General features: G+C 55.3%; 1 long non-coding RNA gene across 1 annotated transcript; it reads right to left on the bottom strand.

The window, feature by feature from the left end:
* Positions 1–8,530: 8,530 nt before the first annotated feature.
* On the bottom strand, positions 8,531–11,938 carry LOC134475075 (uncharacterized). Its single transcript, XR_010046031.1, has 2 exons — positions 10,566–11,938; positions 8,531–9,110 (listed from the first exon to the last, which is right to left on the bottom strand). It is a non-coding gene; the product is annotated as an uncharacterized LOC134475075 (long non-coding RNA).
* Positions 11,939–13,162: the final 1,224 nt, after the last annotated feature.

Genomic DNA, 13,162 nt, shown 5'->3' with positions numbered 1-13,162 from the left:
CCCCCCGCTGACACGCCCGAGACGAGACACACGGCCGGCGACGCCCCGGTCAGAGCCCCGGGGCGCGCACCTCCGCGGAGCCGAGACCCCACACCCCACCGCAGCCTCAGGAGCCGCCAGCGCGCGCCCCCCCACCAAACGGGGCTCAACCCGCAGCACCAGCCGACCGTCCAACGCCACCTGCCGCGCCGAGCACACCTCGGACCCCGGGTCCCGCGCCCCAGACGAGCCGGAGCGGGGGTGGGGGAAGCAGGGCGGCGCGACGGGCTCAGGCACCCGGAGGAGGATCAACGACGGCGGGGAGACGCACGCAGGGGCGGGGTACCATCCCCCCATCGGTCAGGGGGGGCAAGGCAGCAGGAGCAGCTCCGGGAAGAGAAGAACCCCCACACCAAGAGGGGAGGCGGGGGCAGACGCCTCGGGCGCGCGGTCGGGCCACCAGGAAAACCACGCGGGAACCCAACCGCCCACAAGGGCGGCTCCCGCGACGCCTGTGACGCCGGGCCCACGAGCCCCCGGGGCCTGAACCCCCAACCCAGGAGCCTTCCCCATCCGAAGCCCTCCTGACAACCTCACGCCACCGGCGGGGAGTGGCACGCCCGCACGACTCCTCTCACAGCCACGGGAGAGACATCCGAGCACGCCAAGACGGCCTCCCACCGCCTCACAGCCACCCGACCGCACGGGCACCGACCGTCACCCCGAGTCAGAGGACCGGCAACACCGACGGAACGCTCCCGCGGCGGGGAGGGAGGGGAGGCGAGGCGGACCGGCCCCGTGCCCACACAGGCACCGCCGTCGCCGCCGGACGCGGCAACGGGGACCGGACGACGACAAGAGTGAGGCGGACGCGGGTATCCAAGCTCACGGCGGGCACGGGGAGGGAGGGTCCGGGGGAACGGGCCCCGCGCACCCTCCACACACACGGGGTTCGCCTCCACCGGCGGGGGGGACGAAGCCACACGCGCGCGCGCTCACGCGCGGCGAACCGTCCCCCCTCCTCACAACACACGCACCGGGCGCCGGCCCCGGGCCCAGCGGGACCCTCCCCCGACTCGGAGGGGGGAGGCGCGGGCCACAGCCAGAGGCAAAGAGCGGGCGCACGACCCCCACCGCGGGGACCGGCGGACCCCTCCTTCCACCCCACCACGGCAGAGCTTGGGGAAGGAGGGCAGCTCTCGCCCAGACACGCACCGACCGACGGCTACGACGCAGCGACGTCGGCGGCTACCGCGCGAGGCTGAGAAAGGAGACAAACGCGGGTGGCCACCGTCACGAGGCACACCCTTCTCTCGGATCGCTGGAGAAGACTCTTCTCACTGAGGGCGGGCCGCACCCGGCCCCGAGCGGACCCCCGTCGGAGCGCGAAGGGAAACCGTCGAGGAGACAAAGCCAGGCTTGGGGGGGATCTGCGGTACAGGCAGAGGGTCGGGCACAACAAGCGTCTCGAGCGTACGCGGCCGGGGCCGGCAGGGGAGCCCGCCACCCGCCACCACGGGCCGGGCTCCCCCACAATCCAGCGTCTGGCCGTGCCGGGCGGCAACGGCAGAACGGCCCTCAAACCTCCCGCAAAGAGAGGAGAGGAAAGGCAGACGGCAGGCCGGCCCAACCACGATCGCTCACACGCCCGCGGGGGCCCCCCAGAGGAGGTAAACACACGCGGGCGCGCGCTCAGCCCCACCCCCAGCAGGCGATCTCACCCACACCTCCTCTCATCGCGCCGGGACGAACGAGAGGACGCCGCTGGGGAGGGGAGGGAAACCCACACGCCCAACACCCCTCCCCCAGGGCGGGGGGGAGGGTGCATGAGGCGCAAGAGCCTCCTCTTCCCTACCGACTCGATCCCCGGGCGGTTTCCCGGCACAGCCAGAAAAACCCCCAAAGCGAGGTTTAGCACGCCAACGACGGCAGGCGGCTCAGAACAGAGGCACCGGGACACGGGTACGGCACCGACCCTCAGCCTCGTGCACCTGGACAGACAAGCCGGGAACGCTCCAGGAGCACCGCAGGAGGCCGAGGCACGCTCGCGTGCCGTAGGGCGCGGCGCGCAGCGTAGTGGCGGGGCGAGCCCCTCTCCCCACCGTGGGGGAGGACTCCACCCACGCCGCAGACGCCCCCCGAAGGGGCAAGCGAGGAGAGTTCCATCGCGTCAAGCGACCACGACCCACCCCCCCCCCCCCGGGCGACAACACCACAAGGGCGAGCGGGAGGGGAAGCGAGGTCGGGCCGGATTCCGCACCCCTGCCTTCCACGCACCACCGAGAGGCGGGGTAGAGAGACGAGGGGCCCGCAGGCAGAACGAGAAGAGCGGTCCCATTCGCCATGAATGTCCGTCCCTCGCCTGGCGCGGCTTAGGCCCGGCCCAGGAGAGCGCTCATTCACCACATCGGTCACAATGAAAGGGGAGGGGAAGAGACAGGACCGCGGGGAGGGTAGGCCTGGCAAGGACAGTCAGAGAAGAGCCCGCTTTCAGCCTCGCCAGTGCCACAACCCCCAACACCGCCAGCGGCCGACAACGACCCAGGGGAACGCCTGACACGCAGAAAGGCACGGAGCCACACTCGAGGGTCGTCTCAGACCGCACTCGGTGCCCGCGACGAGGAGCACACAGGGGCAGAGGGCCCCTGCCGCCATCCCCGCCACCCTCGGGTGCTAGAGACCGGAGGCGGCACCGAGTCAGGGGAGGCCACACTCGGATGTCCAAGAGCCGGCGCACGGGCCCCAGGGCGGACAGCTCAGGGGCGAGAGAAGCAGGGTTCCAAGTACCACGGGACGGCCAGCAAACCCAGAGCCCCAACTCGCCATCCGGGAGCCCAAATCCCCTCGTCTTTGCAGCAGCGGCAACCACTGAAAGACAGCGTGTCAGCATATACCTGCAGACACAAAACGCCCACCTCTAGCCAAAAGATCTGTGACACATGACAGAGGGGACAATCCCCTGATCACACCCGCCCTCCAAAGCAAGGCGCCGGGGACCTGGCCCCTCAGACGACCCCAATGCTGCAGACGGCGGAGCACCCAGGGCCAACTGGTCGACCGCGGGGGGGGGGGGGTGGGGGGGCGGGACAGGGCGCAGGGACGCTGGACCAAGCCAGCCCTCCATCAGCGCCCTCCCCGAGCCACCTGCTGGCGCGGGGGACAGCACGAGACCCTCTCACCTGGGCCTTCCTTGGGGAAACGGGCAATGGGCCGAGCCCTATGGCCACTGGGGTCCACTGGGTCCCCACTGGGGCCCGGAGGCCGGGCACCCTCCCCGGGCGGGCGAACCCCGCCGATCCTCGAGCCTAACTCGGACTTAGTCGCTGACTGAGACAGGTAGGTCCCCGCCCGCCCCTCCAAACACCAGGACCCACTCGGGCTCGAGGCCGAGGCCCCGACAACCTCCACGGGCGGGTGGTCCCGGCCCCGGCCCCGGCCCCGGCCCCGGCCCCGGCCCCGGCCCCGGCCCCGGCCAGTCCGCGAGCTCGCGAGCTCACACTTGGGGAATCACAACGATCCAGATCCAGACTTCCAACCACCGGGGGCAAAGCCCAACAGCCCTGCACGGCCCCTCGCGCTGCAGCCAGGACAAGGCGGGGACCCCGCAAGGAGTCCGGAGAAGAGCAAAGAGGAACACAGGCACCGGTGACCCGGCCGAGCTGGCCACACACTCCCTTCCACGAGCCGGCCCAGCCGGCTGCCTGCCGGGATGGAGGGAACACATCTCTTCCCTCCTTGCGTCTCGGTGGCCGGCCGGAGGGCCGCCGAGAAGCAGGAGGGTGTGCTGGTCGACCGGCTCGGGTCACCCACACACCCCCCGGCTAGCCGCGACCGGCCGCGGAAAGGCGGCAACAGTCACCTCTCACATAGCCCTGCCGATCCAATCTCCGCACAGCGCGCCCGCCGGCTCAGCTCAGGCACGACCGCTGCAGTCTCGCCTAGCAGGCGGACCTCCTGGGACTCTGTCCCCGTCGCCAAGGCCACACGTCAGCCCTTTGCGCTCCAGCTGCTGACTACGAGCGCGACATCATAGCAAAGCCACCACCAGGTGGAGCCCCACAACGACCTCAAACACCAGCGAGATCACCAGAGGTCTCTGAGCTGGAAGAGCAGGATGTTCAAAATCACCCTAAGGGGCCCAATCGGCGGGGTCCCCTGGCCTCCAAGGGGGGAGGGGGGACCGCGGAAAGGAGTAGGCGAGTGAGTGCGCGTGCAGGCAGGGTGGAGGGAGCCTTTGAATCCGGAGATAGATCAATCACCCGGGGGGGGGGGGGTACGACAGCTAAAGCGAGGTCTGTTTGCCTGCCTGCCTGCCTGCCTGCCTGCCTGCCTGGTGCCTGGTGCCTGCCCGCCTGCCCACCTGCCTGCCCAGGAAACACAGAGAGTCCAAAACAAGCCACCTGAACAAGCTGCTGCAGCCCCAAGGAGGCAAAGGGCCAAGGGGCTCAGGCCAGCCCGGCAAACAAATCGCTACAAAGTGGGGTTGAGGTTGACGTTGTACTTCTCGGAAGCGTATAAATAAAGACACATGCTACAGTGGTTGTGCTCTCTCTCTCTCTCTCTCTCTCTCTCTCTCTCTCTCTCTCTCGATATATATATATATCTCGGCGACTTACAGCAAATTATATCTACAGCTAGGAAAATCTTCAGGTGACCCTGATAAGTACCTCAATGTCTTTCAAGGATTTGCTCAGATCCATAGAAGCTAGGCTGGGAAGATGCAATGTCACTCTGAACGTCAATGACTTCTAGTGAGAGACAGGCAGTGTTACAAGTCGCTATTGCATTTGGACATGAGAGATGAGTATCATACCGTTCACTTTAGAAGACCAGAAGACAGAGAGGCAGGGGAACCACCAATTCCCAACGGTGCACAATCTTGGTTGGTTCCCAACCAAGACCCCGAGTGGCCTGACAACAATGTAAGAGATGAGAACAAGAGACACTTTTCCAGACGTGTATTCTTGAAGGTCTGAGGAGGATAAAATCCAAGCCTTCTAGTTATTTTACATTGTCAAGTACGTCTCTAAAGAAAGGTGAAAACCGCTCTGACTTCTTAGGTCATTTATCAGAGGCACTCATGAAACATGGATCCATAGATCCTGATTTATACAACTGCAAGTGTGTGTTTTTAAGTCCTGTATTACTTGTACCCTTACACTGTTTTGTTTTGTTCCCTTAAAAAAAAAATAGACCCTGATTCAACAGAGGGGCAGATTTTGTTTAAAGACATGTTTATTACCCACTTAACTCTGGTCATTAAAAGAACAAAACAACAACAGCAGCAACAACAACAAAACAAAACCTACCAAAGGTATCCATTGCTCCAGATAGTTCTCCTGACTCTTTAATTAAAAAGTGTTTCCTTAGTATTCTATAATCAGGACAGGGAGAGAACAGAGAGAACCACAAAAAAAAAAAAAAAAAAAAAAAAGAAGCCCCCCCCCCCACACACACACACACACCATGCCCTGACTGCGCAGGGGACCACTGCCTGCCCTCTGAGGCCAAGGCCCCAGAGTTCAGACCCATCCTATCCTATCAGCTGATCCAATAGGACTCAAGGTCCTCGGGGCACTTGCCTCCTCGCGCTGGACCCCTTTGGGTCTCTCAACTAACGTATCTGCCAAAAACAAAACAAAACAACGAAAAGTAAATGTTTAAAATGAAGAAACAATGTTACACAGTGAATTTATTAGATATATATCTATGTGTGTCTATCTTCAGGAGTAACTGCTGTGTGTAAAACAACACACGTGTGAGTCTGTGTCTGTCTCTCTCTGTGTTTTAACACAGGCCCTTTAAATCTCCCCACCCCCATCACCTTTCACTCAAGGCTTTCACTGAAGGCAGAGAGGCCTCCGCGGCAACACCCACCCCACCTTCTCTCTCACACAGGCCTAAATCCATTTGGATCCTCCACTTTACAAAAGCATTCTACGTAGATCACTTTACATCCACCTTTGTGTCTGGAACGAATTCTTTTTTTTTTTTTTTTTTTTTTTAATTTAAGAGGAAAAAGAGAAAAACACAAAACAAACCAAAGCGGCGTAAGGGTACACGCAATACAGAACTACAAAACAAAACAAAACAAAACAAAACAAAAAAAACATAACAGTAAGAAATTACCTGCTAGTAGATTACACACTATCTTCTTGAAAATAGTTCCTCAAATCACAGTATCAAATAACACAAGGTGGACATTCAAACAGGGAGACTGCAAACAGCTGTGTTCAATGTTCCAAAAACATTGATAAAGTCAGCTATTTAACACCCCCAAACACACTTGCTGTTATATCCGTTAGAGCTCTTTTTCTGTTTTTTTTTTTTTTTCCCTCTCTTTTTTACAACAAAATTTACACATCTTGTATTTTATTACTCCTTAGTGCTTATTACTTTCTTTGGGGGGGGGGGGAGAATACATTCAAATATGGCAAAACAAAGCTGTCAGTCAATACCAAGGATAGACATAGCACATGGTGTAGAACAGAGTACAAGTTTATCAACAATGGTTATCAACGTTGTCCCTTGTTTCCTTAAAAAGAATTGTCTATCTTATTAGATATTATAAAGTTGGACAAAACAGTAGAGAACAAGACCAATAAAACTTAGGCATTGTAAACATTACAGGACTTCCAAAGAAGACAATAGTCAAACCAGAATGGGTATCTTAGTGAATCTTATTGTCTTCAAAGTACTTGCCTATGTCTTCAAACTTGATACTATCATATAGAATGGAACAGAGTCTAATCAGTCAAAACAAGATCGTGGGAGTACTACAGGACTTCAAAACAAGTTAATAGGAAATCGAAAAGAGTTACTATTTATATATCCTAATTTTTTTGAATTTTTTCTTTAATTAAGACAAACATAAGAAATGACTAAATAATTTTTTTTGAAACAATAAGGGGGAGATTGAGATAAAACAGGACATAACAATATAACAATAGAGGTCACAGCATGACTGTTTCAATAACCTAGTACTTCACCACCTTATAACCTGACTTAATAGTAGTTACCATAGTGTCTTTTTCCTTGAAATATTTGGGTAAAACTTCATATACTCTAGCTTCAAATATTTTCATATCAAGAAGCCCAGAATAAAGCCTTTCTAATTAATGAGTGAAAACTTTATAAGGCTTCAAGGCCACCTAATGGGGAATCATGATTACCACATATTTTTATATATTTGAATCATTATTTACATTAGGGAAACTATTCGGTATTCACACATGCGAGATTGATTTATTTCACTAATGAGTATGGTCTCATGGAACGAATTCTTTACACAAGGGCACAAAGCAGGGGACGCAAGGGTGGGCGAGGGGAGGAGGGGGAGGCGGAGGCCAAAGCCGAGGCCGAGGTCGAGGCAGGGAGAGGGACAGCAAGGTCAGCTCAGTGGCAGTTCCGGGATCAGAGGCCCAGGGGCCCGGGACCTGGGGTAGGGGAACTGCGCTAGGGCCGGATAAAGCCGGAACCAGGAGAGAGACGGGCCCCCGAGGCGCGGTAGGGGAGGGGGCGGCGGCCGGGGAGTGGGAGTGGTGAGCGAGGAGGCGAGGAGGCGGGCACCGGAGGGAATGAGGGGGCTGGGAGGCCGTGAGCGGAGGAGCTCCCCTACAAGCCTTTCCCTCCCTCTCCCCGGTTGTTTTGTTTTGTTTCGTTTCGTTTCGTTTTTGTTCTTGTGTCTTTCTAGGACACATTCAGGAGGGCAGCAAAATCCAGCCGAAAAAACGAGCGACTTCCTAGATAACCCGCCCCCCCCCCCACGCGGACGCACGTAGACGCACGCACGCACACTGCGCAGGCGCACACTCGGCAGACGCGACAGCCCCCTCCCCACCCCCGGCAGCGGCGTCCGAGGGGGGGAGGGGCCACCACACACAGAAGCGGTTCCTATGCCGATGCCCCGCCCCCGTGACCCCGTGACCCCCGCGCCGCGCACTCGATCCCTCGCTCGCGCACACCGCGCGGCCCGCCGCCCCTGCCGCCGCCCCGCCCCCCCTCCCCCCCAGCCCCGTCTGCCTTCCTACACTAAATAAGCTAGCTGTATTTCTTTCCCCTCCTCTCCCCTCCCCAGTGACATTCAGCCCCGAGAAATAGAGCAGAGGAGGCCCTGAAAATCAGCTCGGGGTAGGGAGAAGAGTGGGATGTTGTTGGATCCTGTACCCTGGGGCACAGGAAACACGGCAATGGTAAAGGACAGGCCAAGGAGGAAGGAAGGAAAGAAGGAAGGAAGGAAGGAAGGAAGGAAGGAAGGAAGGAAGGAAGGAAGGAAGGAAGGAAGGTGCAGTACCCCACAGGCCCAGGGCCCTGGATGAAGCTCAGTGACATCAGCACCTGCCTGGCAGGTCCAAAGTCTTGAGTATGATCCCTGGTACTAATACTAATATGAATACGAGTACTAATACTAATACTAATTCCCCAGCACCAGGTCGTGGCAGTGGAGATATCCCTCCAAAAACCAGGCAAGGCACTCCACACCCGATATCATTGCAGTGTGTGTGTGTGGGGGGGGGCGGTTTGCTGAGACAGGCAGGAGGTATACGAGATCTTTGTTTTCTTTTTCTTTCTTTCTTTCACTCATTCTCTTTCTTTCTTTCTTTTTTTCTTTCTTTCACTCATTCATTCATTCATTCATTCATTCATTCCAAGCCACTCTGTACCACACACAGAGACCCTGTGACTGACTGTATTAAAAGACAGAGAGCAGGGGCTGGGGATTTAGCTCAGCGGCATAAGCACCTGCCTTGCAAGCAGGCGGTCGTGAGTTCGATCCCTGGTACCGGTAAAAATGAAAAAAAAAAAAAAAAAAAAAGACAGAGAGCCGAGGGTTTAGCTCGGGCCACAGAGGTTTAGCTCAGCGGCATAAGTGCCTGCTTGGCAAACTCGAGGTCGTGAGTTCAATCCCCAGTACCAATCAATTAATCAATCAATAAATGGCAGAAAGCCAAGTCCAGGGACACCCCTAGGTACCCGCCAGGCCATGGCAGTGAGAGACAGGAAGGCCACGGGCCAGGGATATAGCTCTGCAGCACAGCACCTGCCTGGCAAGCATGAGGCCCTGAGTTTGATTCCCAGGACAAAACTTGAATATAGGACCGGGGATTTAGCTCAGTGGCTTAAGCCCTTACCTGATAAGCACAAGGTCATCAATTTGATGTCCATTGCAAAAAAGAAAGAAAAAAAAAAAAAAAGTGAACACAAGCATGAATGAATAATAAATAAATAAACAAATCACTAAATAGGGCCAGGGATATGGCGCAGCGGCATAAGGGCTTACATGGCAAATGCAAGGTCCTGAGTTTTAATTCCCAGTACCAAAACATCCACCCATCCATCCATCCATCCATCCACCCATGCATACATACATACATACATACATACATACATACATACACAGGTAAATAGATAAAGGTAGGCCGGCAAACCAGGGCCAGACAGAGGGACACGGCCCAAGAGCTGAGATACATACATCATACCGCCCAAACAACAGATAGGTGGTGCATGCCCATGCACCCGACGGGCGGGCAGGAGAGATGGAAGGACAGACAGCCAGGAATCCACGGAGGTTCTGGCTAGCCCATGTGACCAGATCCCAAAGTGAAAGGCAGGGATGTGTCTCCCCACCAGGAGGCCGGCTACCGTGGTCCGACCTAGATCCCCAATCTCCCACACCAGTGTGTGGCGAAGGCCGGAATAAATGAGACGGAGTCGTATGATTTTAAGGCTCCAGGGGGGTAAAATCCCTCTCACAGAGTTCTCGACTCTGTGGCTACAACGAGGGCCAAGACAAAGAGAGAGCTTCGGCCTGCAGATTTAGCTCAGTGGTGTAAGCACCTGTCTGGCAAGCCTAAATTCAATCCCGAGTACCACACACACACACACACACACACACACACACACACACACACACACAAAAAAAAAAAAAAAAAGACAAAGTGCTTCTCCGGGCCACCCCTACCTACCTATAGGGGTGCAAACAAAGAGTGGGGATACTGAGGAAAGTCCCCCCACCCCCACCCAGGGGAAGGGCAGTGAGCAGGACCTTGGGAGTCACTTCAAAGAATTCTCCAAGTAGCCAGTTATGCCAGTTTAGGAGAGCCGGTTCATCTCCAGGACGACGGTAGGAGTGAGACTGCATGCACTAGAGGCCGACAGCCACAGTCTCTATGTACTTCATGGGTGTCCGAGCCAGGCAGGTGTCCTCAACTGTGGACTCATCTTGCCTTTTGAGGCATCTCTGGCATCTCAGGCCACTGCAGGCCTCAGCCAGGACCCGTGGAGTTTCATAGAGGTTCACTCAATAGAAATCAGCTCCCATCGCCAGGCAAGAGGCCTACCTAGCCCCAGGAAAGACTCAACAGATAAAACACAGAAAGCCAATCAGTTAGTTCATTTTCTTTTTTTTTTTTTTTTGGTACCGGGGATCGAACTCACGACCGCCTGCTTGCAAGGCAGGTGCTTATGCCGCTGAGCTAAATCCCCAGCCCCTCAGTTAGTTCATTTTCAATCCTGCTCAGAGCCGCTTCCTACTGGTCTCCAACAGCCCATCAGTCAGATCACATCAGAGAGGGATCCAAACTCACTGGGACCATCCGGGCCAGTGACTAGGCGGGTGGGCTGGCTCCCACGGGAAACAGGAACGGGGAACATGAGAAGGGACACACTGCAGGGACAGGAGCAGCAGGAGACCTGGGGCGGCAGGAAGGTGCAGGGTCAGAATGGGAGCACCATCTTGGGTTTTCGCAAAGAAGCAACAGGTCTTCAACCGCCTCCCCAAGGACAGCCGGCCATCTCACCGGACATCTGCAGGAGGGAAGCCCTCCCCCAACCCCCACCCCACCCCACCATGCCTTCCATCCATCCATCCATCCATCCACCCACCCACCCAGCCACATGTCATCCCCGGGCACATAGAACACCTCCACTCCCCTCGGCCGACGCTCCCGTCACAGCGTTTCCCTCCCTTGGCAGCGTCTGCATTCAGTGGGTCTGGCGGCAACTACCACCCTCTCCACTCCACAAATTCCTTGGGTGTTTTGTACAGTTTTCTGTGTTTTATTTTATTTTTTTGTTTTTTTCGGTAACAGGGATCGAACTCACGACTGCCTGCTTGCAAGGCAGGCGCTTATGCCGCTGAGCTAAATCCCCAGCCCCAGTTTTCTGTGTTTTAGTTTCAAAACAGGACTAGGGGTTGGGGGTTTAGCTCAGCGGCATAAGCACCTGCCTTGCAAGCAGGCGGTCGTGAGTTTGATCCCCGGTACCGATAAAAATGAAAAAGACAAAAAAAAAAAAAAAAAAAAAAAAAAAAAAAAAACAGGACTGCCAGAGGTGGGGGCACAGTAGCTGCACACCCACAATGTGTGTCCTGTGACAGCCCCCTTGAACTAAGGCCATAGGCTACTGTTTCAAGAGTGCCAAAAACAGTCTGTACTCTTGCAATCAGACACCTGTCTTTCTGCTGTTTTCCAGCTGTTTCCCAGATCCACCTTTGTGAGCGTCCTTGCAGTCCCCAGCAACCTCCTGTGCCTGCAATGAACATTTTTCCTTATGTCTTTGTCTTTCAACTGCATCAAAAAAACCTAACAGAAGAGTCCTCATGAATAGCATGACTTCTGCCCAGGCACTATCCCCCAGTCAATCCTCAATCTGGGTCCGCCTAGTGTTCTGGTGTTGTCATCCACTCACACTGGTCCCAAAGATGTGCCCTGCATACATTTTTTTCTGAATTATAGCCCTCACCAGAGGTTCCCTTACATCCTTGGGGACAGAAGTCCCTGTGAACTCTTGTGCTGGAGTCTTTCTGTTGAAGTCGCAAAGTGAGAAGAGCCCTGAGCTCTGGGCCTGTCACATTCAGTTCAGGTCTGGTTACCTGACCTTGAAAGCCTGTCACTTATACTACTGACCTGGCTCCTCTTCTAATATGTGGAAGGGGAACTCAGTACAAACTTAAACACATGCTCACCTGGCCTTGGGTACTACCAGGCATGAGGCACTCACAGCTGCTGTCCCAGGCACCACTGTTGCCCAGATATCCTCATATCCAGGATGCATGCAGGATGTCTTACTTCCACAAAGGACCCTTCAGACTGCTAGTGGAACAAAGATCTGTTCTGGAGGTGGAAGGAAACAGGCTGTGATCCCAGCCCCACTGCTCACCCATTCACCTGGCTCCTAGAGCAACATTCAGCAACCTGCTCTGTAATTAGTGGTCAGAAAAGGGTGGCCTTGCCTACCCCTAAGGAACTGTCTGCCCTCCCCACTCACAACGGTGGAGCAGCAAGTGCTAACAATTGCATTCCTCCAGGCCACAGTACGCAGTTAGGAAAAAGGTGGCTTCGTGATGATTGAGTGGCTCTGTCAATCTGAGATGCAATACCTAATTAAACTGCCTCAGCATAGCTCTTGGTGTGGAAGACCTGTCCCAGGGCTGATTACGGTGCAATAGGGAAATGAGGAAGGAAGGCTGCTTCTGTTTGCTTTGGAGCTGCTCCAGTCTTCTTTCACACTGGAGCCTTCTCCTGGCTGGTCACACAGACTCTTCAGACTCCAGCACCCACCCTTCAGCTGTGGAGTGAGCTGTCTGTTCACCCTCATCACAGACCCTTACGCATACTGACGTGGACTCATGTGGGACACTACACTGCACTCTAGGCGGTGGCCTGCATCTTCCCAGAGGGAACTTTCATATTTTCACACTAGACTGTGGGCAGCCACTGTAAATCAATCTTGAAAAGTGTTACACATGTGTATAGCATGTACTGAATCTGCTGATAGATACCACGCTCAAGAACAAAGCTGGAGGCACCATGATTCCAAAGCCTGAGCACGGGGCATCAGACTGTATGGCAAACACAGACATGAGCAGTCAAAGTGAAACCAAGTTTACCAGGAACCAGGAAGGAACTGAAAAAAGAAAAAAACCAGATTGCACCATACAGCAGAAGAAATGGAAAACATTACAGAAGAAACAGGGAACCCTCTGCAAATGATGTGGCTTCGAGCAGCTGGCCAGCTGCCATCCAGCAGATGAGGTAAAACTAAAAACTTTGCACTCACATAGAAATGAAGGAGGTAAACTCACAAGAGTATCAAAATCCAAAGGACAGTAACTACTTTGAAAAATTATGTTCCCAAACATTGGCCAATTTTAAAGAAATGGACATATTCTCAGACAGATATA

This window comes from Cavia porcellus, unplaced genomic scaffold, assembly GCF_034190915.1.
Source record: "Cavia porcellus strain 051 isolate PalLab524CR breed Dunkin Hartley unplaced genomic scaffold, mCavPor4.1 scaffold_53, whole genome shotgun sequence".
In the NCBI taxonomy this organism is placed as follows: Eukaryota; Metazoa; Chordata; class Mammalia; order Rodentia; family Caviidae; genus Cavia; species Cavia porcellus.
This window is presented reverse-complemented; position numbering and strand designations above follow the sequence as displayed.